Source organism: Ambystoma mexicanum, chromosome 5p (genome assembly GCF_040938575.1).
Source record: "Ambystoma mexicanum isolate Mex_15411 chromosome 5p, UKY_AmexF1_1, whole genome shotgun sequence".
In the NCBI taxonomy this organism is placed as follows: domain Eukaryota; kingdom Metazoa; phylum Chordata; class Amphibia; order Caudata; family Ambystomatidae; genus Ambystoma; species Ambystoma mexicanum.
In genome coordinates, this window is record NC_090930.1 from 742,394,933 (window position 1) to 742,419,076 (window position 24,144).

The 24,144-nt window shown below is 39.3% G+C and overlaps 19 non-coding genes across 19 annotated transcripts; 9 read left to right on the forward strand and 10 right to left on the reverse strand.

The window, feature by feature from the left end:
• Window positions 1-2,298: 2,298 nt before the first annotated feature.
• Window positions 2,299-2,370, forward strand: TRNAQ-UUG (transfer RNA glutamine (anticodon UUG)). Its single transcript has one exon. It is a non-coding gene; the product is annotated as a tRNA-Gln (tRNA).
• Window positions 2,371-3,250: 880 nt separating this feature from the next.
• On the reverse strand, window positions 3,251-3,322 carry TRNAQ-CUG (transfer RNA glutamine (anticodon CUG)). Its single transcript has one exon. It is a non-coding gene; the product is annotated as a tRNA-Gln (tRNA).
• Window positions 3,323-3,581: 259 nt separating this feature from the next.
• On the forward strand, window positions 3,582-3,653 carry TRNAQ-UUG (transfer RNA glutamine (anticodon UUG)). Its single transcript has one exon. It is a non-coding gene; the product is annotated as a tRNA-Gln (tRNA).
• A 913-nt stretch (window positions 3,654-4,566) lies between these two features.
• On the reverse strand, window positions 4,567-4,638 carry TRNAQ-CUG (transfer RNA glutamine (anticodon CUG)). The gene has a single exon. It is a non-coding gene; the product is annotated as a tRNA-Gln (tRNA).
• Window positions 4,639-7,018: 2,380 nt separating this feature from the next.
• TRNAQ-UUG (transfer RNA glutamine (anticodon UUG)) lies at window positions 7,019-7,090 on the forward strand. The gene has a single exon. It is a non-coding gene; the product is annotated as a tRNA-Gln (tRNA).
• A 907-nt stretch (window positions 7,091-7,997) lies between these two features.
• On the reverse strand, window positions 7,998-8,069 carry TRNAQ-CUG (transfer RNA glutamine (anticodon CUG)). Its single transcript has one exon. It is a non-coding gene; the product is annotated as a tRNA-Gln (tRNA).
• A 259-nt stretch (window positions 8,070-8,328) lies between these two features.
• Window positions 8,329-8,400, forward strand: TRNAQ-UUG (transfer RNA glutamine (anticodon UUG)). The gene has a single exon. It is a non-coding gene; the product is annotated as a tRNA-Gln (tRNA).
• Window positions 8,401-9,313: 913 nt separating this feature from the next.
• Window positions 9,314-9,385, reverse strand: TRNAQ-CUG (transfer RNA glutamine (anticodon CUG)). Its single transcript has one exon. It is a non-coding gene; the product is annotated as a tRNA-Gln (tRNA).
• Window positions 9,386-11,763: 2,378 nt separating this feature from the next.
• TRNAQ-UUG (transfer RNA glutamine (anticodon UUG)) lies at window positions 11,764-11,835 on the forward strand. Its single transcript has one exon. It is a non-coding gene; the product is annotated as a tRNA-Gln (tRNA).
• A 907-nt stretch (window positions 11,836-12,742) lies between these two features.
• TRNAQ-CUG (transfer RNA glutamine (anticodon CUG)) lies at window positions 12,743-12,814 on the reverse strand. Its single transcript has one exon. It is a non-coding gene; the product is annotated as a tRNA-Gln (tRNA).
• Window positions 12,815-14,079: 1,265 nt separating this feature from the next.
• On the reverse strand, window positions 14,080-14,151 carry TRNAQ-CUG (transfer RNA glutamine (anticodon CUG)). The gene has a single exon. It is a non-coding gene; the product is annotated as a tRNA-Gln (tRNA).
• Window positions 14,152-16,494: 2,343 nt separating this feature from the next.
• On the forward strand, window positions 16,495-16,566 carry TRNAQ-UUG (transfer RNA glutamine (anticodon UUG)). The gene has a single exon. It is a non-coding gene; the product is annotated as a tRNA-Gln (tRNA).
• Window positions 16,567-17,473: 907 nt separating this feature from the next.
• TRNAQ-CUG (transfer RNA glutamine (anticodon CUG)) lies at window positions 17,474-17,545 on the reverse strand. Its single transcript has one exon. It is a non-coding gene; the product is annotated as a tRNA-Gln (tRNA).
• A 259-nt stretch (window positions 17,546-17,804) lies between these two features.
• Window positions 17,805-17,876, forward strand: TRNAQ-UUG (transfer RNA glutamine (anticodon UUG)). The gene has a single exon. It is a non-coding gene; the product is annotated as a tRNA-Gln (tRNA).
• Window positions 17,877-18,789: 913 nt separating this feature from the next.
• Window positions 18,790-18,861, reverse strand: TRNAQ-CUG (transfer RNA glutamine (anticodon CUG)). Its single transcript has one exon. It is a non-coding gene; the product is annotated as a tRNA-Gln (tRNA).
• A 2,372-nt stretch (window positions 18,862-21,233) lies between these two features.
• TRNAQ-UUG (transfer RNA glutamine (anticodon UUG)) lies at window positions 21,234-21,305 on the forward strand. Its single transcript has one exon. It is a non-coding gene; the product is annotated as a tRNA-Gln (tRNA).
• Window positions 21,306-22,212: 907 nt separating this feature from the next.
• Window positions 22,213-22,284, reverse strand: TRNAQ-CUG (transfer RNA glutamine (anticodon CUG)). The gene has a single exon. It is a non-coding gene; the product is annotated as a tRNA-Gln (tRNA).
• Window positions 22,285-22,543: 259 nt separating this feature from the next.
• TRNAQ-UUG (transfer RNA glutamine (anticodon UUG)) lies at window positions 22,544-22,615 on the forward strand. The gene has a single exon. It is a non-coding gene; the product is annotated as a tRNA-Gln (tRNA).
• A 913-nt stretch (window positions 22,616-23,528) lies between these two features.
• On the reverse strand, window positions 23,529-23,600 carry TRNAQ-CUG (transfer RNA glutamine (anticodon CUG)). The gene has a single exon. It is a non-coding gene; the product is annotated as a tRNA-Gln (tRNA).
• Between the last annotated feature and the right edge of the window lie 544 nt (window positions 23,601-24,144).

The following is a 24,144-nucleotide window of genomic DNA, read 5'->3' on the forward strand; positions in this document are numbered from 1 at the left end:
TCCAGAGGAAGAATCCTATCCAAATGAGCTGTAAAGCAAAGAGTTTGCTATTGCGCAACAACCAACTAAACAGTTCCACATTTGCATAATATCCGTGGGCTAGGAATATGAGTTTGTTAAAATGATGCATGAGATCTCGATTCTCATTTCTGTTACAACTCTGTCAGGTTGCACCAGCAAGGGGCCCATGGTGTAATGGTTAGCAAAGAACATTACTGAAGGGCCCCTCGGCCAGCCAGAAAGCCAAAATGGAGAGAACGGGCATGAACTGGTTGTGAATGAGCTTCAAAATGCGTTCACAGGTAATTGAACTGGTGATCTCCTCAGTTTATACACCTGGAACTCCTGTCAATAGCAACAGTCGGCAGCTGGGTTGCCAGACATTTCGTCGAAAAAAATTTGTCGACAGGACAATTGGTCGAAACCATTTGGTCGAAAACCAATGGTCGAATTGCTTTGTTTTTTATTTTCACATTTTTTTTTTTGGGGGGGGGGGGTTTGGGGGCGTCCCCCCAACCCCCTTTTTTTCTAAAAACCCCTTTTTTTCCCTAAACTACAACCTAAAAAATATATATATAAATAAATAAAAAAATCGACCATTTGGCTTTCGACCAAATTATGTCGACCAAATGTCTTTCGACAAAATGTCTTTCAACGAAATGTCCGGACAGCGGCAGCTGGTCTGTGTCAGTAATGGCAATTTGATTTTGCCATTTTCACAACTCCCTAATAAATGAACAAAATGTTCCATTTGTAGGCACAGTTACATGCTATGGTATGTATACCATGCTTAATAACCGCCATAGGAGGCTCAGAGCACCATCCGCATTCTTACGTACAAAACATGTAAGGAAATAATCAGACCTTTTGCTCTGCAGGAGTCAGGCTTCTTTAAAGCCTGACAAAGTGGCAGAGTGCCATTGTAAACTGAGGCATGATGAAACCATGCCCAAGAACCCAGGCAGGTTAAACCCTTCCACTCATGCCCCTAGGCCCCGACGGCCACTAACGGCCAGGTTCTATAGACAGGGCAGCTGGCATGGATTATGGACACTTTTAACATAGGGTGGTTTTTCAACCTTATCTCCTCTGGGAGCAAAGCGCTGGACAGGGTTTCCTGTACGTTTTTGAGGTTCGCAGGGATCTATGTGTGGATGTTTCTTGGTGTGAAAAGCATGACATCTTTTGGGGTGACACCAGGCTCTTCTGGGAGTTAATTTGCATAATCTCTACTTTCTATTTTATGTGACATGGGCTGCAGTTACATTGTTCTGTTAATAGAGGGCAACACACAGGTCATAGTTCCAAACAGGGGTGCACGGTCTGCTTGCTAGCTTACATTTACAGTTCTATTTGGGATTCACCGCCTTTTCATAAACTGAGTACTCTTCCGGAGTATTTCTAATTTATGTAGGTGTTTTGGGGGTGTTACGTGCCTTTGTATGACTGCTGCAAACCACTTGATATTAGACATTGATTGGAAACGACATAAAAAATCCTGACACATATTGTAAGCGGACATAAAATGACCTATATTAGCTAATATAAGTAAACAGACATCACTCCCCCCTCCCCACAAAAAGGGATGTATGCGTACACAAAAAATAAAAATGAAAAACAAGCAACTACTGCAGTTAAAATCTAAAAATGTAAATTCAGTTACATGATCATGACTCGGAAGGGGAAGTTAAAAAGTAAAAAAACACAAGGTAGGAGAGAGGTTAGCTTTACATGCCATGAGGGAGGAAGAGGTCTTCCAAGCACTGTTGTGTATGTTGGTCAATCCCTCTGAAACGCAAAAGGGATGTGCACATAGAAATCAAAGCAGAGTCATCCAGAGAGACTATTTAATTCTTTTTTTTTCAAATTCTCAAAAGGAAGCTGCTATCAAATTGAACTATTCATCACAGCCACTGCTAGGAAATCTATGTGCATAAAATGACAATACACCCAAAGGAAAACAAAATATAGCTATAACATGTCAGATTACTAAATTCAGAGTCCAGCCTACTAACCATTAGACCATGGAACCTAAATACTTCCGCAAATGCTGAACTTCATTATGCCAAAACAGAGGCAGTCAGAAACAATATTTAATATTGCTTAATCATATGCCTCAAGAGGAAGAATTTGATCTACATGCTCTATAAAGCACAGAGATTGCTATAGCACAACGTCAATCGACAACATCGCTGTGTTTGTATGATATCAGTCAATTGGGAATATGAATCTGTAAAAATTGTAAATGTGCTCTATATTGCCATTTCTGATTCAACGCTCTCAGGTGCATTTTGCAAGGGTTCCATGGTGTAATGGTTAGCACTTTGGACTTTGAATCCAACGATCCGAGTTCAAGTCTCGGTGGGACCGTTATCTTGCTCTTACACTCCATTTTCTAATTTCTCAAATTACAATTCAACAGAGTTATATTCAGAAGTTCAGTCGACTCTCTCTGCACGACATTACATTTAAATGCACTTTGGTGCCTGATACCAATACAGTGATGCAACTACATATCGTTAATGTACAATCCCTAAGGTCAATCAGAGTGGGCACCCAGATATCTCTCAGAAACATTTTCCACAGATGAATAATGTCCAACCTTAACTCTATGAAAAGAAAAATGTACACACTATGTGCAGTAGATTCTCTGCTCACTGGAACATGCAGAAACAACATTGATGTGAAAAGATTGGAAAAAGCCCTATTTTATTAACATTAAAAAATGTTATACAATTATTTTGGTGAATCATATTCACTTTCACAATCATTCCTATGTTTCAAGCAATTTGATGGTCTTATTAAATGTGTAAAAAATGTAATTCTTTGAGTTGACAAACTGTATGGAGAGCAAACTTTTTATAACTTACAAGAGTTATGAGTTCTAGAAAGTAGTGCATTTACTGATCAAGTGCCCTTGTTTAAATGTACTTACTTTATTTGGATCACACCTTTCTCGAAAGAAGAAATAAACTCTAAATTATCAGGAAACAATTCAACTGATTTTAGGGGCCTCCTGGGCTTTCAATGCAAATCGCTGAGATCAAAAGCCAGTTTAATAGCCATTATACCTTGGAGCTTTGGAGATATGAGAGTGGGCAGTTTCTTTGTGGCAAAAGAGAGTCATCCCCAGAAACTATTAATATTCTTTGGTCAAAGAAGACTGCCATCAAAGTGGGCTGTAAAGCAAAGCTATTGCTGTTATATCTATCTGCAAATGAAAGGCAACTCTAAAAGAGAAGCAGCCCCAAGGTCCCACCGAGACTTGAACTCGGATCGCTGGATTCAGAGTCCAGAGTGCTAACCGTTACACCATGGAACCCACATATTCAGTCGCATGATGCACTTCATTCTGGAAAAACAGAGCACATCAGAGAAAATATGTAATATTCCTATATCATTAGACTCCAGAGGAAGAATTTGATCCAAATGAGACATGAAGCCAATACTTTGCGATTGCACAGCATCCAACAGCAACAGTGCTGCTTCGATATAATATCAGTAAACGGTTACTATAGGTCAGTAAAAATATTGACTGTGCCCTATATTCTCATTGCCCTTATGAAGCTCTGCTCAACAAGGGTTCCATGGTGTAATGGTTAGCACTTTGGACTTTGAATCCAACGATCCGAGTTCAAGTCTCGGTGGAACCTCTCTCTTGCTCTAACACACTTTGTCTCCTTGTTGTCTTAAATTATAGGCCAAAGATAGTAATATTCATAAGGTTAGTGGTGTAGGGTATTCATTTTCGCTCTCACTCTCTGGCATAACTTTTCATAAAAATCCACTTTTGTGCCTAGCACCTTAACCTTTATGCATTTTTTTTAAATGTATGAACAGTGAGGTCATTCTGAGTCGATGGGCAGATCTGCATCGGAAACATACATAAAAGATTTGAAATTTTCAAACTTAACTCAATGTTAAGAAACATGCTCAATCTGTGACCCAATGGATTCTCTTTTTACTTGAAGATGCAGCAACAACATTAATAATACCATTTTGGGAAAAGCAACTCTATTGTATCGCCATTCTCTTTCAAAATTGTTAAAGGGTTAATCCTATGAAAAGCGACCACATTCAGAATCAATGATATTAATCAAGCGTCTTAACAGTATTTACATGTTTGTAAAATGAAGGTATCAGTTTGAGATGAAAAATAGAACGAAGAACACACTTTTCTTAATTCACAAAAGGCCTGAGGTGTATAAATACTGTTTGTACCGACCAAGGGCCCATTCGTGAATGTACTTACTTTAGTTGGATCATACCTTTCTTCAAAGAAGACATCCACAATAAACGATAAGGGAAAGGTTCGACTGATGGTAAACTCTTACAGAGATTTGAATGCAAATTATTGGATTCAACCTCCAGGGTGCTACCATTACACCATGGGTCTTTCACACCACAGAAAGTGGTGGGTTTCATTGTGGCTAAAGAGCGTCATCCATGGAAAATCTTTCTTTTTTCAAATGCACCCAGGGAATAATGCTATGAAAGTGGGCGACACAGCAGCGTCATTGCTATTAAAACAAGACACTGAGAGGAAAACAAACACAGTAATTCCCAAGGTCTCACCGAGATTTGAACTCGGATCGCTGGATTCAGAGTCCAGAGTGCTAACCATTACACCATGGAACCTACATACTTAGTGACATGATGAACGTCATTGCAGCAAAAAAAGAGCCTTTTAGAGAATGTATGCAATATTCTTTTATCTTATGCCTCCAGAGGAAGAATCCTATCCAAATGAGCTGTAAAGCAAAGAGTTTGCTATTGCGCAACAACCAACTAAACAGTTCCACATTTGCATAATATCCGTGGGCTAGGAATATGACTTTGTTAAAATGATGCATGAGATCTCGATTCTCATTTCTGTTACAACTCTGTCAGGTTGCACCAGCAAGGGGCCCATGGTGTAATGGTTAGCAAAGAACTTACTGAAGGGCCCCTCGGCCAGCCAGAAAGCCAAAATGGAGAGAACGGGCATGAACTGGTTGTGAATGAGCTTCAAAATGCGTTCACAGGTAATTGAACTGGTGATCTCCTCAGTTTATACACCTGGAACTCCTGTCAATAGCAACAGTCGGCAGCTGGGTTGCCAGACATTTCGTCGAAAAAAATTTGTCGACAGGACAATTGGTCGAAACCATTTGGTCGAAAACCAAATGGTCGAATTGCTTTGTTTTTTATTTTCACATTTTTTTTTGGGGGGGGGGGGTTTGGGGGGGTCCCCCCAACCCCCTTTTTTTCTAAAAACCCCTTTTTTTCCCTAAACTACAACCTAAAAAATATATATATAAATAAATAAAAAAATCGACCATTTGGCTTTCGACCAAATTACGTCGACCAAATGTCTTTCGACGAAATGTCTTTCAACGAAATGTCCGGACAGCGGCAGCTGGTCTGTGTCAGTAATGGCAATTTGATTTTGCCATTTTCACAACTCCCTAATAAATGAACAAAATGTTCCATTTGTAGGCACAGTTACATGCTATGGTATGTATACCATGCTTAATAACCACCATAGGAGGCTCAGAGCACCATCCGCATTCTTACGTACAAAACATGTAAGGAAATAATCAGATCTTTTGCTCTGCAGGAGTCAGGCTTCTTTAAAGCCTGACAAAGTGGCAGAGTGCCATTGTAAACTGAGGCATGATGAAACCATGCCCAAGAACCCAGGCAGGTTAAACCCTTCCACTCATGCCCCTAGGCCCCGACGGCCACGAACGGCCAGGTTCTATAGACAGGGCAGCTGGCATGGATTATGGACACTTTTAACATAGGGTGGTTTTTCAACCTTATCTCCTCTGGGAGCAAAGCGCTGGACAGGGTTTCCTGTACGTTTTTGAGGTTCGCAGGGATCTATGTGTGGATGTTTCTTGGTGTGAAAAGCATGACACCTTTTGGGGTGACACCAGGCTCTTCTGGGAGTTAATTTGCATAATCTCTACTTTCTATTTTATGTGACATGGGCTGCAGTTACATTGTTCTGTTAATAGAGGGCAACACACAGGTCATAGTTCCAAACAGGGGTGCACGGTCTGCTTGCTAGCTTACATTTACAGTTCTATTTGGGATTCACCGCCTTTTCATAAACTGAGTACTCTTCCGGAGTATTTCTAACTTATGTAGGTGTTTTGGGGGTGTTACGTGCCTTTGTATGACTGCTGCAAACCACTTGATATTAGACATTGATTGGAAACGACATAAAAAATCCTGACACATATTGTAAGCGGACATAAAATGACCTATATTAGCTAATATAAGTAAACAGACATCACTCCCCCTCCCCACAAAAAGGGATGTATGCGTACACAAAAAATAAAAATGAAAAACAAGAAACTACTGCAGTTAAAATCTAAAAATGTAAATTCAGTTACATGATCATGACTCGGAAGGGGAAGTTAAAAAGTAAAAAAACACAAGGTAGGAGAGAGGTTAGCTTTACATGCCATGAGGGAGGAAGAGGTCTTCCAAGCACTGTTGTGTATGTTGGTCAATCCCTCTGAAACGCAAAAGGGATGTGCACATAGAAATCAAAGCAGAGTCATCCAGAGAGACTATTTAATTCTTTTTTTTTCAAATTCTCAAAAGGAAGCTGCTATCAAATTGAACTATTCATCACAGCCACTGCTAGGAAATCTATGTGCATAAAATGACAATACACCCAAAGGAAAACAAAATATAGCTATAACATGTCAGATTACTAAATTCAGAGTCCAGCCTACTAACCATTAGACCATGGAACCTAAATACTTCCGCAAATGCTGAACTTCATTATGCCAAAACAGAGGCAGTCAGAAACAATATTTAATATTGCTTAATCATATGCCTCAAGAGGAAGAATTTGATCTACATGCTCTATAAAGCACAGAGATTGCTATAGCACAACGTCAATCGACAACATCGCTGTGTTTGTATGATATCAGTCAATTGGGACTATGAATCTGTAAAAATTGTAAATGTGCTCTATATTGCCATTTCTGATTCAACGCTCTCAGGTGCATCTTGCAGGGGTTCCATGGTGTAATGGTTAGCACTTTGGACTTTGAATCCAAAGATCCGAGTTCAAGTCTCGGTGGAACCGTTATCTTGCTCTTACACTCCATTTTCTAATTTCTCAAATTACAATTCAACAGAGTTAATATTCAGAAGTTCAGTCGACTCAGGTAGCCGTTTTCACACTCTCTCTCTCTCTGCACGACATTACATTTAAATGCACTTTGGTGCCTGATACCAATACAGTGATGCAACTACATATCGTTAATGTACAATCCCTAAGGTCAATCAGAGTGGGCACCCAGATATCTCTCAGAAACATTTTCCACAGATGAATAATGTCCAACCTTAACTCTATGAAAAGAAAAATGTACACACTATGTGCAGTAGATTCTCTGCTCACTGGAACATGCAGAAACAACATTGATGTGAAAAGATTGGAAAAAGCCCTATTTTATTAACATTAAAAAATGTTATACAATTATTTTGGTGAATCATATTCACTTTCACAATCATTCCTATGTTTCAAGCAATTTGATGGTCTTATTAAATGTGTAAAAAATGTAATTCTTTGAGTTGACAAACTGTATGGAGAGCAAACTTTTTATAACTTACAAGAGTTATGAGTTCTAGAAAGTAGTGCATTTACTGATCAAGTGCCCTTGTTTAAATGTACTTACTTTATTTGGATCACACCTTTCTCGAAAGAAGAAATAAACTCTAAATTATCAGGAAACAATTCAACTGATTTTAGGGGCCTCCTGGGCTTTCAATGCAAATCGCTGAGATCAAAAGCCAGTTTAATAGCCATTATACCTTGGAGCTTTGGAGATATGAGAGTGGGCAGTTTCTTTGTGGCAAAAGAGAGTCATCCCCAGAAACTATTAATATTCTTTGGTCAAAGAAGACTGCCATCAAAGTGGGCTGTAAAGCAAAGCTATTGCTGTTATATCTATCTGCAAATGAAAGGCAACTCTAAAAGAGAAGCAGCCCCAAGGTCCCACCGAGACTTGAACTCGGATCGCTGGATTCAGAGTCCAGAGTGCTAACCGTTACACCATGGAACCCACATATTCAGTCGCATGATGCACTTCATTCTGGAAAAACAGAGCACATCAGAGAAAATATGTAATATTCCTATATCATTAGACTCCAGAGGAAGAATTTGATCCAAATGAGACATGAAGCCAATACTTTGCGATTGCACAGCATCCAACAGCAACAGTGCTGCTTCGATATAATATCAGTAAACGGTTACTATAGGTCAGTAAAAATATTGACTGTGCCCTATATTCTCATTGCCCTTATGAAGCTCTGCTCAACAAGGGTTCCATGGTGTAATGGTTAGCACTTTGGACTTTGAATCCAACGATCCGAGTTCAAGTCTCGGTGGAACCTCTCTCTTGCTCTAACACACTTTGTCTCCTTGTTGTCTTAAATTATAGGCCAAAGATAGTAATATTCATAAGGTTAGTGGTGTAGGGTATTCATTTTCGCTCTCACTCTCTGGCATAACTTTTCATAAAAATCCACTTTTGTGCCTAGCACCTTAACCTTTATGCATTTTTTTTAAATGTATGAACAGTGAGGTCATTCTGAGTCGATGGGCAGATCTGCATCGGAAACATACATAAAAGATTTGAAATTTTCAAACTTAACTCAATGTTAAGAAACATGCTCAATCTGTGACCCAATGGATTCTCTTTTTACTTGAAGATGCAGCAACAACATTAATAATACCATTTTGGGAAAAGCAACTCTATTGTATCGCCATTCTCTTTCAAAATTGTTAAAGGGTTAATCCTATGAAAAGCGACCACATTCAGAATCAATGATATTAATCAAGCGTCTTAACAGTATTTACATGTTTGTAAAATGAAGGTATCAGTTTGAGATGAAAAATAGAACGAAGAACACACTTTTCTTAATTCACAAAAGGCCTGAGGTGTATAAATACTGTTTGTACCGACCAAGGGCCCATTCGTGAATGTACTTACTTTAGTTGGATCATACCTTTCTTCAAAGAAGACATCCACAATAAACGATAAGGGAAAGGTTCGACTGATGGTAAACTCTTACAGAGATTTGAATGCAAATTATTGGATTCAACCTCCAGGGTGCTACCATTACACCATGGGTCTTTCACACCACAGAAAGTGGTGGGTTTCATTGTGGCTAAAGAGCGTCATCCATGGAAAATCTTTCTTTTTTCAAATGCACCCAGGGAATAATGCTATGAAAGTGGGCGACACAGCAGCGTCATTGCTATTAAAACAAGACACTGAGAGGAAAACAAACACAGTAATTCCCAAGGTCTCACCGAGATTTGAACTCGGATCGCTGGATTCAGAGTCCAGAGTGCTAACCATTACACCATGGAACCTACATACTTAGTGACATGATGAACGTCATTGCAGCAAAAAAAGAGCCTTTTAGAGAATGTATGCAATATTCTTTTATCTTATGCCTCCAGAGGAAGAATCCTATCCAAATGAGCTGTAAAGCAAAGAGTTTGCTATTGCGCAACAACCAACTAAACAGTTCCACATTTGCATAATATCCGTGGGCTAGGAATATGACTTTGTTAAAATGATGCATGAGATCTCGATTCTCATTTCTGTTACAACTCTGTCAGGTTGCACCAGCAAGGGGCCCATGGTGTAATGGTTAGCAAAGAACTTACTGAAGGGCCCCTCGGCCAGCCAGAAAGCCAAAATGGAGAGAACGGGCATGAACTGGTTGTGAATGAGCTTCAAAATGCGTTCACAGGTAATTGAACTGGTGATCTCCTCAGTTTATACACCTGGAACTCCTGTCAATAGCAACAGTCGGCAGCTGGGTTGCCAGACATTTCGTCGAAAAAAATTTGTCGACAGGACAATTGGTCGAAACCATTTGGTCGAAAACCAAATGGTCGAATTGCTTTGTTTTTTATTTTCACATTTTTTTTTGGGGGGGGGGTTTGGGGGGGTCCCCCCAACCCCCTTTTTTTCTAAAAACCCCTTTTTTTCCCTAAACTACAACCTAAAAAATATATATATAAATAAATAAAAAAATCGACCATTTGGCTTTCGACCAAATTACGTCGACCAAATGTCTTTCGACGAAATGTCTTTCAACGAAATGTCCGGACAGCGGCAGCTGGTCTGTGTCAGTAATGGCAATTTGATTTTGCCATTTTCACAACTCCCTAATAAATGAACAAAATGTTCCATTTGTAGGCACAGTTACATGCTATGGTATGTATACCATGCTTAATAACCACCATAGGAGGCTCAGAGCACCATCCGCATTCTTACGTACAAAACATGTAAGGAAATAATCAGATCTTTTGCTCTGCAGGAGTCAGGCTTCTTTAAAGCCTGACAAAGTGGCAGAGTGCCATTGTAAACTGAGGCATGATGAAACCATGCCCAAGAACCCAGGCAGGTTAAACCCTTCCACTCATGCCCCTAGGCCCCGACGGCCACGAACGGCCAGGTTCTATAGACAGGGCAGCTGGCATGGATTATGGACACTTTTAACATAGGGTGGTTTTTCAACCTTATCTCCTCTGGGAGCAAAGCGCTGGACAGGGTTTCCTGTACGTTTTTGAGGTTCGCAGGGATCTATGTGTGGATGTTTCTTGGTGTGAAAAGCATGACACCTTTTGGGGTGACACCAGGCTCTTCTGGGAGTTAATTTGCATAATCTCTACTTTCTATTTTATGTGACATGGGCTGCAGTTACATTGTTCTGTTAATAGAGGGCAACACACAGGTCATAGTTCCAAACAGGGGTGCACGGTCTGCTTGCTAGCTTACATTTACAGTTCTATTTGGGATTCACCGCCTTTTCATAAACTGAGTACTCTTCCGGAGTATTTCTAACTTATGTAGGTGTTTTGGGGGTGTTACGTGCCTTTGTATGACTGCTGCAAACCACTTGATATTAGACATTGATTGGAAACGACATAAAAAATCCTGACACATATTGTAAGCGGACATAAAATGACCTATATTAGCTAATATAAGTAAACAGACATCACTCCCCCTCCCCACAAAAAGGGATGTATGCGTACACAAAAAATAAAAATGAAAAACAAGAAACTACTGCAGTTAAAATCTAAAAATGTAAATTCAGTTACATGATCATGACTCGGAAGGGGAAGTTAAAAAGTAAAAAAACACAAGGTAGGAGAGAGGTTAGCTTTACATGCCATGAGGGAGGAAGAGGTCTTCCAAGCACTGTTGTGTATGTTGGTCAATCCCTCTGAAACGCAAAAGGGATGTGCACATAGAAATCAAAGCAGAGTCATCCAGAGAGACTATTTAATTCTTTTTTTTTCAAATTCTCAAAAGGAAGCTGCTATCAAATTGAACTATTCATCACAGCCACTGCTAGGAAATCTATGTGCATAAAATGACAATACACCCAAAGGAAAACAAAATATAGCTATAACATGTCAGATTACTAAATTCAGAGTCCAGCCTACTAACCATTAGACCATGGAACCTAAATACTTCCGCAAATGCTGAACTTCATTATGCCAAAACAGAGGCAGTCAGAAACAATATTTAATATTGCTTAATCATATGCCTCAAGAGGAAGAATTTGATCTACATGCTCTATAAAGCACAGAGATTGCTATAGCACAACGTCAATTGACAACATCGCTGTGTTTGTATGATATCAGTCAATTGGGACTATGAATCTGTAAAAATTGTAAATGTGCTCTATATTGCCATTTCTGATTCAACGCTCTCAGGTGCATCTTGCAGGGGTTCCATGGTGTAATGGTTAGCACTTTGGACTTTGAATCCAAAGATCCGAGTTCAAGTCTCGGTGGAACCGTTATCTTGCTCTTACACTCCATTTTCTAATTTCTCAAATTACAATTCAACAGAGTTAATATTCAGAAGTTCAGTCGACTCAGGTAGCCGTTTTCACACTCTCTCTCTCTCTGCACGACATTACATTTAAATGCACTTTGGTGCCTGATACCAATACAGTGATGCAACTACATATCGTTAATGTACAATCCCTAAGGTCAATCAGAGTGGGCACCCAGATATCTCTCAGAAACATTTTCCACAGATGAATAATGTCCAACCTTAACTCTATGAAAAGAAAAATGTACACACTATGTGCAGTAGATTCTCTGCTCACTGGAACATGCAGAAACAACATTGATGTGAAAAGATTGGAAAAAGCCCTATTTTATTAACATTAAAAAATGTTATACAATTATTTTGGTGAATCATATTCACTTTCACAATCATTCCTATGTTTCAAGCAATTTGATGGTCTTATTAAATGTGTAAAAAATGTAATTCTTTGAGTTGACAAACTGTATGGAGAGCAAACTTTTTATAACTTACAAGAGTTATGAGTTCTAGAAAGTAGTGCATTTACTGATCAAGTGCCCTTGTTTAAATGTACTTACTTTATTTGGATCACACCTTTCTCGAAAGAAGAAATAAACTCTAAATTATCAGGAAACAATTCAACTGATTTTAGGGGCCTCCTGGGCTTTCAATGCAAATCGCTGAGATCAAAAGCCAGTTTAATAGCCATTATACCTTGGAGCTTTGGAGATATGAGAGTGGGCAGTTTCTTTGTGGCAAAAGAGAGTCATCCCCAGAAACTATTAATATTCTTTGGTCAAAGAAGACTGCCATCAAAGTGGGCTGTAAAGCAAAGCTATTGCTGTTATATCTATCTGCAAATGAAAGGCAACTCTAAAAGAGAAGCAGCCCCAAGGTCCCACTGAGACTTGAACTCGGATCGCTGGATTCAGAGTCCAGAGTGCTAACCATTACACCATGGAACCCACATATTCAGTAGCATGATGCACTTCATTCTGGAAAAACAGAGCACATCAGAGAAAATATGTAATATTCCTATATCATTAGACTCCAGAGGAAGAATTTGATCCAAATGAGACATGAAGCCAATACTTTGCGATTGCACAGCATCCAACAGCAACAGTGCTGCTTCGATATAATATCAGTAAACGGTTACTATAGGTCAGTAAAAATCTTGACTGTGCCCTATATTCTCATTGCCCTTATGAAGCTCTGCTCAACAAGGGCTCCATGGTGTAATGGTTAGCACTTTGGACTTTGAATCGGTGGAACCTCTCTCTTGCTCTAACACACTTTGTCTCCTTGTTGTCTTAAATTATAGGCCAAAGATAGTAATATTCATAAGGTTAGTGGTGTAGGGTATTCATTTTTTTAGTAATATTCATAAGGTTAGTGGTGTAGGGTATTCATTTTCGCTCTCACTCTCTGGCATAACTTTTCATAAAAATCCACTTTTGTGCCTAGCACCTTAACCTTTATGCATTTTTTTTAAATGTATGAACAGTGAGGTCATTCTGAGTCGATGGGCAGATCTGCATCGGAAACATACATAAAAGATTTGAAATTTTCAAACTTAACTCAATGTTAAGAAACATGCTCAATCTGTGACCCAATGGATTCTCTTTTTACTTGAAGATGCAGCAACAACATTAATAATACCATTTTGGGAAAAGCAGCTCTATTGTATCGCCATTCTCTTTCAAAATTGTTAAAGGGTTAATCCTATGAAAAGCGACCACATTCAGAATCAATGATATTAATCAAGCGTTTTAACAGTCTTTACATGTTTGTAAAATGAAGGTATCAGTTTGAGATGAAAAATAGAACGAAGAACACACTTTTCTTAATTCACAAAAGGCCTGAGGTGTATAAATACTGTTTGTACCGACCAAGGGCCCATTCGTGAATGTACTTACTTTAGTTGGATCATACCTTTCTTCAAAGAAGACATCCACAATAAACGATAAGGGAAAGGTTCGACTGATGGTAAACTCTTACAGAGATTTGAATGCAAATTATTGGATTCAACCTCCAGGGTGCTACCATTACACCATGGATCTTTCACACCACAGAAAGTGGTGGGTTTCATTGTGGCTAAAGAGCGTCATCCATGGAAAATCTTTCTTTTTTCAAATGCACCCAGGGAATAATGCTATGAAAGTGGGCGACACAGCAGCGTCATTGCTATTAAAACAAGACACTGAGAGGAAAACAAACACAGTAATTCCCAAGGTCTCACCGAGATTTGAACTCGGATCGCTGGATTCAGAGTCCAGAGTGCTAACCATTACACCATGGAACCTACATACTTAGTGACATGATGAACGTCATTGCAGCAAAAAAAGAGCCTTTTAGAGAATGTGTGCAATATTCTTTTATCTTATGCCTCCAGAGGAAGAATCCTATCCAAATGAGCTGTAAAGCAAAGAGTTTGCTATTGCGCAACAACCAACTAAACAGTTCCACATTTGCATAATATCCGTGGGCTAGGAATATGAGTTTGTTAAAATGATGCATGAGATCTCGATTCTCATTTCTGTTACAACTCTGTCAGGTTGCACCAGCAAGGGGCCCATGGTGTAATGGTTAGCAAAGAACATTACTGAAGGGCCCCTCGGCCAGCCAGAAAGCCAAAATGGAGAGAACGGGCATGAACTGGTTGTGAATGAGCTTCAAAATGCGTTCACAGGTAATTGAACTGGTGATCTCCTCAGTTTATACACCTGGAACTCCTGTCAATAGCAACAGTCAGCAGCTGGGTTGCCAGACATTTCGTCGAAAAAAATTTGTTGACAGGACAATTGGTCGAAACCATTTGGTCGAAAACCAAATGGTCGAATTGCTTTGTTTTTTATTTTCACATTTTTTTTGGGGGGGGTTTGGGGGGGTCCCCCCAACCCCCTTTTTTTCTAAAAACCCCTTTTTTTCCCTAAACTACAACCTAAAAAATATATATATAAATAAATAAAAAAATCGCCATTTGGCTTTCGACCAAATTACGTCGACCAAATGTCTTTCGACGAAATGTCTTTCGACGAAATGTCCGGACAGCGGCAGCTGGTCTGTGTCAGTAATGGCAATTTGATTTTGCCATTTTCACAACTCCCTAATAAATGAACAAAATGTTCCATTTGTAGGCACAGTTACATGCTATGGTATGTATACCATGCTTAATAACCACCATAGGAGGCTCAGAGCACCATCCGCATTCTTACGTACAAAACATGTAAGGAAATAATCAGATCTTTTGCTCTGCAGGAGTCAGGCTTCTTTAAAGCCTGACAAAGTGGCAGAGTGCCATTGTAAACTGAGGCATGATGAAACCATGCCCAAGAACCCAGGCAGGTTAAACCCTTCCACTCATGCCCCTAGGCAGGGCAGCTGGCATGGATTATGGACACTTTTAACATAGGGTGGTTTTTCAACCTTATCTCCTCTGGGAGCAAAGCGCTGGACAGGGTTTCCTGTACGTTTTTGAGGTTCGCAGGGATCTATGTGTGGATGTTTCTTGGTGTGAAAAGCATGACACCTTTTGGGGTGAGACCAGGCTCTTCTGGGAATTAATTTGCATAATCTCTACTTTCTATTTTATGTGACATGGGCTGCAGTTACATTGTTCTGTTAATAGAGGGCAACACACAGGTCATAGTTCCAAACAGGGGTGCACGGTCTGCTTGCTAGCTTACATTTACAGTTCTATTTGGGATTCACCGCCTTTTCATAAACTGAGTACTCTTCCGGAGTATTTCTAACTTATGTAGGTGTTTTGGGGGTGTTACGTGCCTTTGTATGACTGCTGCAAACCACTTGATATTAGACATTGATTGGAAACGACATAAAAAATCCTGACACATATTGTAAGCGGACATAAAATGACCTATATTAGCTAATATAAGTAAACAGACATCACTCCCCCCTCCCCACAAAAAGGGATGTATGCGTACACAAAAAATAAAAATGAAAAACAAGCAACTACTGCAGTTAAAATCTAAAAATGTAAATTCAGTTACATGATCATGACTCGGAAGGGGAAGTTAAAAAGTAAAAAAACACAAGGTAGGAGAGAGGTTAGCTTTACATGCCATGAGGGAGGAAGAGGTCTTCCAAGCACTGTTGTGTATGTTGGTCAATCCCTCTGAAACGCAAAAGGGATGTGCACATAGAAATCAAAGCAGAGTCATCCAGAGAGACTATTTAATTCTTTTTTTTTCAAATTCTCAAAAGGAAGCTGCTATCAAATTGAACTATTCATCACAGCCACTGCTAGGAAATCTATGTGCATAAAATGACAATACACCCAAAGGAAAACAAAATATAGCTATAACATGTCAGATTACTAAATTCAGAGTCCAGCCTACTAACCATTAGACCATGGAACCTAAATACTTCCGCAAATGCTGAACTTCATTATGCCAAAACGGAGGCAGTCAGAAACAATATTTAATATTGCTTAATCATATGCCTCAAGAGGAAGAATTTGATCTACATGCTCTATAAAGCACAGAGATTGCTATAGCACAACGTCAATCGACAACATCGCTGTGTTTGTATGATATCAGTCAATTGGGACTATGAATCTGTAAAAATTGTAAATGTGCTCTATATTGCCATTTCTGATTCAACGCTCTCAGGTGCATCTTGCAGGGGTTCCATGGTGTAATGGTTAGCACTTTGGACTTTGAATCCAACGATCCGAGTTCAAGTCTCGGTGGAACCGTTATCTTGCTCTTACACTCCATTTTCTAATTTCTCAAATTACAATTCAACAGAGTTAATATTCAGAAGTTCAGTCGACTCAGGTAGCCGTTTTCACACTCTCTCTCTCTCTGCACGACATTACATTTAAATGCACTTTGGTGCCTGATACCAATACAGTGATGCAACTACATATCGTTAATGTACAATCCCTAAGGTCAATCAGAGTGGGCACCCAGATATCTCTCAGAAACATTTTCCACAGATGAATAATGTCCAACCTTAACTCTATGAAAAGAAAAATGTATACACTATGTGCAGTAGATTCTCTGCTCACTGGAACATGCAGAAACAACATTGATGTGAAAAGATTGGAAAAAGCCCTATTTTATTAACATTAAAAAATGTTATACAATTATTTTGGTGAATCATATTCACTTTCACAATCATTCCTATGTTTCAAGCAATTTGATGGTCTTATTAAATGTGTAAAAAATGTAATTCTTTGAGTTGACAAACTGTATGGAGAGCAAACTTTTTATAACTTACAAGAGTTATGAGTTCTAGAAAGTAGTGCATTTACTGATCAAGTGCCCTTGTTTAAATGTACTTACTTTATTTGGATCACACCTTTCTCGAAAGAAGAAATAAACTCTAAATTATCAGGAAACAATTCAACTGATTTTAGGGGCCTCCTGGGCTTTCAATGCAAATCGCTGAGATCAAAAGCCAGTTTAATAGCCATTATACCTTGGAGCTTTGGAGATATGAGAGTGGGCAGTTTCTTTGTGGCAAAAGAGAGTCATCCCCAGAAACTATTAATATTCTTTGGTCAAAGAAGACTGCCATCAAAGTGGGCTGTAAAGCAAAGCTATTGCTGTTATATCTATCTGCAAATGAAAGGCAACTCTAAAAGAGAAGCAGCCCCAAGGTCCCACCGAGACTTGAACTCGGATCGCTGGATTCAGAGTCCAGAGTGCTAACCATTACACCATGGAACCCACATATTCAGTAGCATGATGCACTTCATTCTGGAAAAACAGAGCACATCAGAGAAAATATGTAATATTCCTATATCATTAGACTCCAGAGGAAGAATTTGATCCAAATGAGACATGAAGCCAATACTTTGCGATTGCACAGCATCCAACAGCAACAGTGCTGCTTCGATATAATATCAGTAAACGGTTACTATAGGTCAGTAAAAATCTTGACTGTGCCCTATATTCTCATTGCCCTTATGAAGCTCTGCTCAACAAGGGTTCCATGGTGTAATGGTTAGCACTTTGGACTTTGAATCCAGCGATCCGAGTTCAAGTCTCGGTGGAACCTCTCTCTTGCTCTAACACACTTTGTCTCCTTGTTGTCTTAAATTATAGGCCAAAGATAGTAATATTCATAAGGTTAGTGGTGTAGGGTATTCATTTTCGCTCTCACTCTCTGGCATAACTTTTCATAAAAATCCACTTTTGTGCCTAGCACCTTAGCCTTTATGCATTTTTTTTAAATGTATGAACAGTGAGGTCATTCTGAGTCGATGGGCAGATCTGCATCGGAAACATACATAAAAGATTTGAAATTTTCAAACTTAACTCAATGTTAAGAAACATGCTCAATCTGTGACCCAATGGATTCTCTTTTTACTTGAAGATGCAGCAACAACATTAATAATACCATTTTGGGAAAAGCAGCTCTATTGTATCGCCATTCTCTTTCAAAATTGTTAAAGGGTTAATCCTATGAAAAGCGACCACATTCAGAATCAATGATATTAATCAAGCGTCTTAACAGTCTTTACATGTTTGTAAAATGAAGGTATCAGTTTGAGATGAAAAATAGAACGAAGAACACACTTTTCTTAATTCACAAAAGGCCTGAGGTGTATAAATACTGTTTGTACCGACCAAGGGCCCATTCGTGAATGTACTTACTTTAGTTGGATCATACCTTTCTTCAAAGAAGACATCCACAATAAACGATAAGGGAAAGGTTCGACTGATGGTAAACTCTTACAGAGATTTGAATGCAAATTATTGGATTCAACCTCCAGGGTGCTACCATTACACCATGGGTCTTTCACACCACAGAAAGTGGTGGGTTTCATTGTGGCTAAAGAGCGTCATCCATGGAAAATCTTTCTTTTTTCAAATGCACCCAGGGAATAATGCTATGAAAGTGGGCGACACAGCAGCGTCATTGCTATTAAAACAAGACACTGAGAGGAAAACAAACACAGTAATTCCCAAGGTCCCACCGAGATTTGAACTCGGATCGCTGGATTCAGAGTCCAGAGTGCTAACCATTACACCATGGAACCTACATACTTAGTGACATGATGAACGTCATTGCAGCAAAAAAAGCGCCTTTTAGAGAATGTATGCAATATTCTTTTATCTTATGCCTCCAGAGGAAGAATCCTATCCAAATGAGCTGTAAAGCAAAGAGTTTGCTATTGCGCAACAACCAACTAAACAGTTCCACATTTGCATAATATCCGTGGGCTAGGAATATGAGTTTGTTAAAATGATGCATGAGATCTCGATTCTCATTTCTGTTACAACTCTGTCAGGTTGCACCAGCAAGGGGCCCATGGTGTAATGGTTAGCAAAGAACATTACTGAAGGGCCCCTCGGCCAGCCAGAAAGCCAAAATGGAGAGAACGGGCATGAACTGGTTGTGAATGAGCTTCAAAATGCGTTCACAGGTAATTGAACTGCTGATCTCCTCAGTTTATACACCTGGAACTCCTGTCAATAGCAACAGTCGGCAGCTGGGTTGCAAGACATTTCGTCGAAAAAAATTTGTCGACAGGACAAATGGTCGAAACCATTTGGTCGAAAACCAAATGGTCGAATTGCTTTTGTTTTTTATTTTCACATTTTTTTTTTGGGGGGTGGGGGTTGGGGGGGTCCCCGCCAACCCCCTTTTTTTCTAAAAAAAACCCTTTTTTTCCCTAAACTACAACCTAAAAAATATATATATATATAAATTAAAAAATCGACCATTTGGCTTTCGACCAAATTACGTCGACCAAATGTCTTTCGACGAAATGTCCGGACAGCGGCAGCTGGTCTGTGTCAATAATGGCAATTTGATTTTGCCATTTTCACAACTCCCTGATAAATGAACAAAATGTTCCATTTGTAGGCACAGTTACATGCTATGGTATGTATACCATGCTTAATAACCACCATAGGAGGCTCAGAGCACCATCCGCATTCTTACGTACAAAACATGTAAGGAAATAATCAGATCTTTTGCTCTGCAGGAGTCAGGCTTCTTTAAAGCCTGACAAAGTGGCAGAGTGCCATTGTAAACTGAGGCATGATGAAACCATGCCCAAGAACCCAGGCAGGTTAAACCCTTCCACTCATGCCCCTAGGCCCCGAACGTCCACGAACGACCAGGTTCTATAGACAGGGCAGCTGGCATGGATTATGGACACTTTTAACATAGGGTGGTTTTTCAACCTTATCTCCTCTGGGAGCAAAGCGCTGGACAGGGTTTCCTGTACGTTTTTGAGGTTCGCAGGGATCTATGTGTGGATGTTTCTTGGTGTGAAAAGCATGACACCTTTTGGGGTGACACCAGGCTCTTCTGGGAGTTAATTTGCATAATCTCTACTTTCTATTTTATGTGACATGGGCTGCAGTTACATTGTTCTGTTAATAGAGGGCAACACACAGGTCATAGTTCCAAACAGGGGTGCACGGTCTGCTTGCTAGCTTACATTTACAGTTCTATTTGGGATTCACCGCCTTTTCATAAACTGAGTACTCTTCCGGAGTATTTCTAACTTATGTAGGTGTTTTGGGGGTGTTACGTGCCTTTGTATGACTGCTGCAAACCACTTGATATTAGACATTGATTGGAAACGACATAAAAAATCCTGACACATATTGTAAGCGGACATAAAATGACCTATATTAGCTAATATAAGTAAACAGACATCACTCCCCCCTCCCCACAAAAAGGGATGTATGCGTACACAAAAAATAAAAATGAAAAACAAGCAACTACTGCAGTTAAAATCTAAAAATGTAAATTCAGTTACATGATCATGACTCGGAAGGGGAAGTTAAAAAGTAAAAAAACACAAGGTAGGAGAGAGGTTAGCTTTACATGCCATGAGGGAGGAAGAGGTCTTCCAAGCACTGTTGTGTATGTTGGTCAATCCCTCTGAAACGCAAAAGGGATGTGCACATAGAAATCAAAGCAGAGTCATCCAGAGAGACTATTTAATTCTTTTTTTTTCAAATTCTCAAAAGGAAGCTGCTATCAAATTGAACTATTCATCACAGCCACTGCTAGGAAATCTATGTGCATAAAATGACAATACACCCAAAGGAAAACAAAATATAGCTATAACATGTCAGATTACTAAATTCAGAGTTCAGCCTACTAACCATTAGACCATGGAACCTAAATACTTCCGCAAATGCTGAACTTCATTATGCCAAAACAGAGGCAGTCAGAAACAATATTTAATATTGCTTAATCATATGCCTCAAGAGGAAGAATTTGATCTACATGCTCTATAAAGCACAGAGATTGCTATAGCACAACGTCAATCGACAACATCGCTGTGTTTGTATGATATCAGTCAATTGGGACTATGAATCTGTACAAATTGTAAATGTGCTCTATATTGCCATTTCTGATTCAACGCTCTCAGGTGCATCTTGCAGGGGTTCCATGGTGTAATGGTTAGCACTTTGGACTTTGAATCCAACGATCCGAGTTCAAGTCTCGGTGGAACCGTTATCTTGCTCTTACACTCCATTTTCTAATTTCTCAAATTACAATTCAACAGAGTTAATATTCAGAAGTTCAGTCGACTCAGGTAGCCGTTTTCACACTCTCTCTCTCTCTGCACGACATTACATTTAAATGCACTTTGGTGCCTGATACCAATACAGTGATGCAACTACATATCGTTAATGTACAATCCCTAAGGTCAATCAGAGTGGGCACCCAGATATCTCTCAGAAACATTTTCCACAGATGAATAATGTCCAACCTTAACTCTATGAAAAGAAAAATGTATACACTATGTTCAGTAGATTCTCTGCTCACTGGAACATGCAGAAACAACATTGATGTGAAAAGATTGGAAAAAGCCCTATTTTATTAACATTAAAAAATGTTATACAATTATTTTGGTGAATCATATTCACTTTCACAATCATTCCTATGTTTCAAGCAATTTGATGGTCTTATTAAATGTGTAAAAAATGTAATTCTTTGAGTTGACAAACTGTATGGAGAGCAAACTTTTTATAACTTACAAGAGTTATGAGTTCTAGAAAGTAGTGCATTTACTGATCAAGTGCCCTTGTTTAAATGTACTTACTTTATTTGGATCACACCTTTCTCGAAAGAAGAAATAAACTCTAAATTATCAGGAGACAATTCAACTGATTTTAGGGGCCTCCTGGCCTTTCAATGCAAATCGCTGAGATCAAAAGCCAGTTTAATAGCCATTATACCTTGGAGCTTTGGAGATATGAGAGTGGGCAGTTTCTTTGTGGCAAAAGAGAGTCAACCCCAGAAACTATTAATATTCTTTGGTCAAAGAAGACTGCCATCAAAGTGGGCTGTAAAGCAAAGCTATTGCTGTTATATCTATCTGCAAATGAAAGGCAACTCTAAAAGAGAAGCAGCCCCAAGGTCCCACCGAGACTTGAACTCGGATCGCTGGATTCAGCGTCCAGAGTGCTAACCATTACACCATGGAACCCACATATTCAGTAGCATGATGCACTTCATTCTGGAAAAACAGAGCACATCAGAGAAAATATGTAATATTCCTATATCATTAGACTCCAGAGGAAGAATTTGATCCAAATGAGACATGAAGCCAATACTTTGCGATTGCACAGCATCCAACAGCAACAGTGCTGCTTCGATATAATATCAGTAAACGGTTACTATAGGTCAGTAAAAATCTTGACTGTGCCCTATATTCTCATTGCCCTTATGAAGCTCTGCTCAACAAGGGTTCCATGGTGTAATGGTTAGCACTTTGGACTTTGAATCCAGCGATCCGAGTTCAAGTCTCGGTGGAACCTCTCTCTTGCTCTAACACACTTTGTCTCCTTGTTGTCTTAAATTATAGGCCAAAGATAGTAATATTCATAAGGTTAGTGGTGTAGGGTATTCATTTTCGCTCTCACTCTCTGGCATAACTTTTCATAAAAATCCACATTTGTGCCTAGCACCTTAGCCTTTATGCATTTTTTTTAAATGTATGAACAGTGAGGTCATTCTGAGTCGATGGGCAGATCTGCATCGGAAACATACATAAAAGATTTGAAATTTTCAAACTTAACTCAATGTTAAGAAACATGCTCAATCTGTGACCCAATGGATTCTCTTTTTACTTGAAGATGCAGCAACAACATTAATAATACCATTTTGGGAAAAGCAGCTCTATTGTATCGCCATTCTCTTTCAAAATTGTTAAAGGGTTAATCCTATGAAAAGCGACCACATTCAGAATCAATGATATTAATCAAGCGTCTTAACAGTCTTTACATGTTTGTAAAATGAAGGTATCAGTTTGAGATGAAAAATAGAACGAAGAACACACTTTTCTTAATTCACAAAAGGCCTGAGGTGTATAAATACTGTTTGTACCGACCAAGGGCCCATTCGTGAATGTACTTACTTTAGTTGGATCATACCTTTCTTCAAAGAAGACATCCACAATAAACGATAAGGGAAAGGTTCGACTGATGGTAAACTCTTACAGAGATTTGAATGCAAATTATTGGATTCAACCTCCAGGGTGCTACCATTACACCATGGGTCTTTCACACCACAGAAAGTGGTGGGTTTCATTGTGGCTAAAGAGCGTCATCCATGGAAAATCTTTCTTTTTTCAAATGCACCCAGGGAATAATGCTATGAAAGTGGGCGACACAGCAGCGTCATTGCTATTAAAACAAGACACTGAGAGGAAAACAAACACAGTAATTCCCAAGGTCCCACCGAGATTTGAACTCGGATCGCTGGATTCAGAGTCCAGAGTGCTAACCATTACACCATGGAACCTACACACTTAGTGACATGATGAACGTCATTGCAGCAAAAAAAGCGCCTTTTAGAGAATGTATGCAATATTCTTTTATCTTATGCCTCCAGAGGAAGAATCCTATCCAAATGAGCTGTAAAGCAAAGAGTTTGCTATTGCGCAACAACCAACTAAACAGTTCCACATTTGCATAATATCCGTGGGCTAGGAATATGAGTTTGTTAAAATGATGCATGAGATCTTGATTCTCATTTCTGTTACAACTCTGTCAGGTTGCACCAGCAAGGGGCCCATGGTGTAATGGTTAGCAAAGAACATTACTGAAGGGCCCCTCGGCCAGCCAGAAAGCCATAATGGAGAGAACGGGCATGAACTGGTTGTGAATGAGCTTCAAAATGCGTTCACAGGTAATTGAACTGGTGATCTCCTCAGTTTATACACCTGGAACTCCTGTCAATAGCAACAGTCGGCAGCTGGGTTGCAAGACATTTCGTCGAAAAAAATTTGTCGACAGGACAAATGGTCGAAACCATTTGGTCGAAAACCAAATGGTCGAATTGCTTT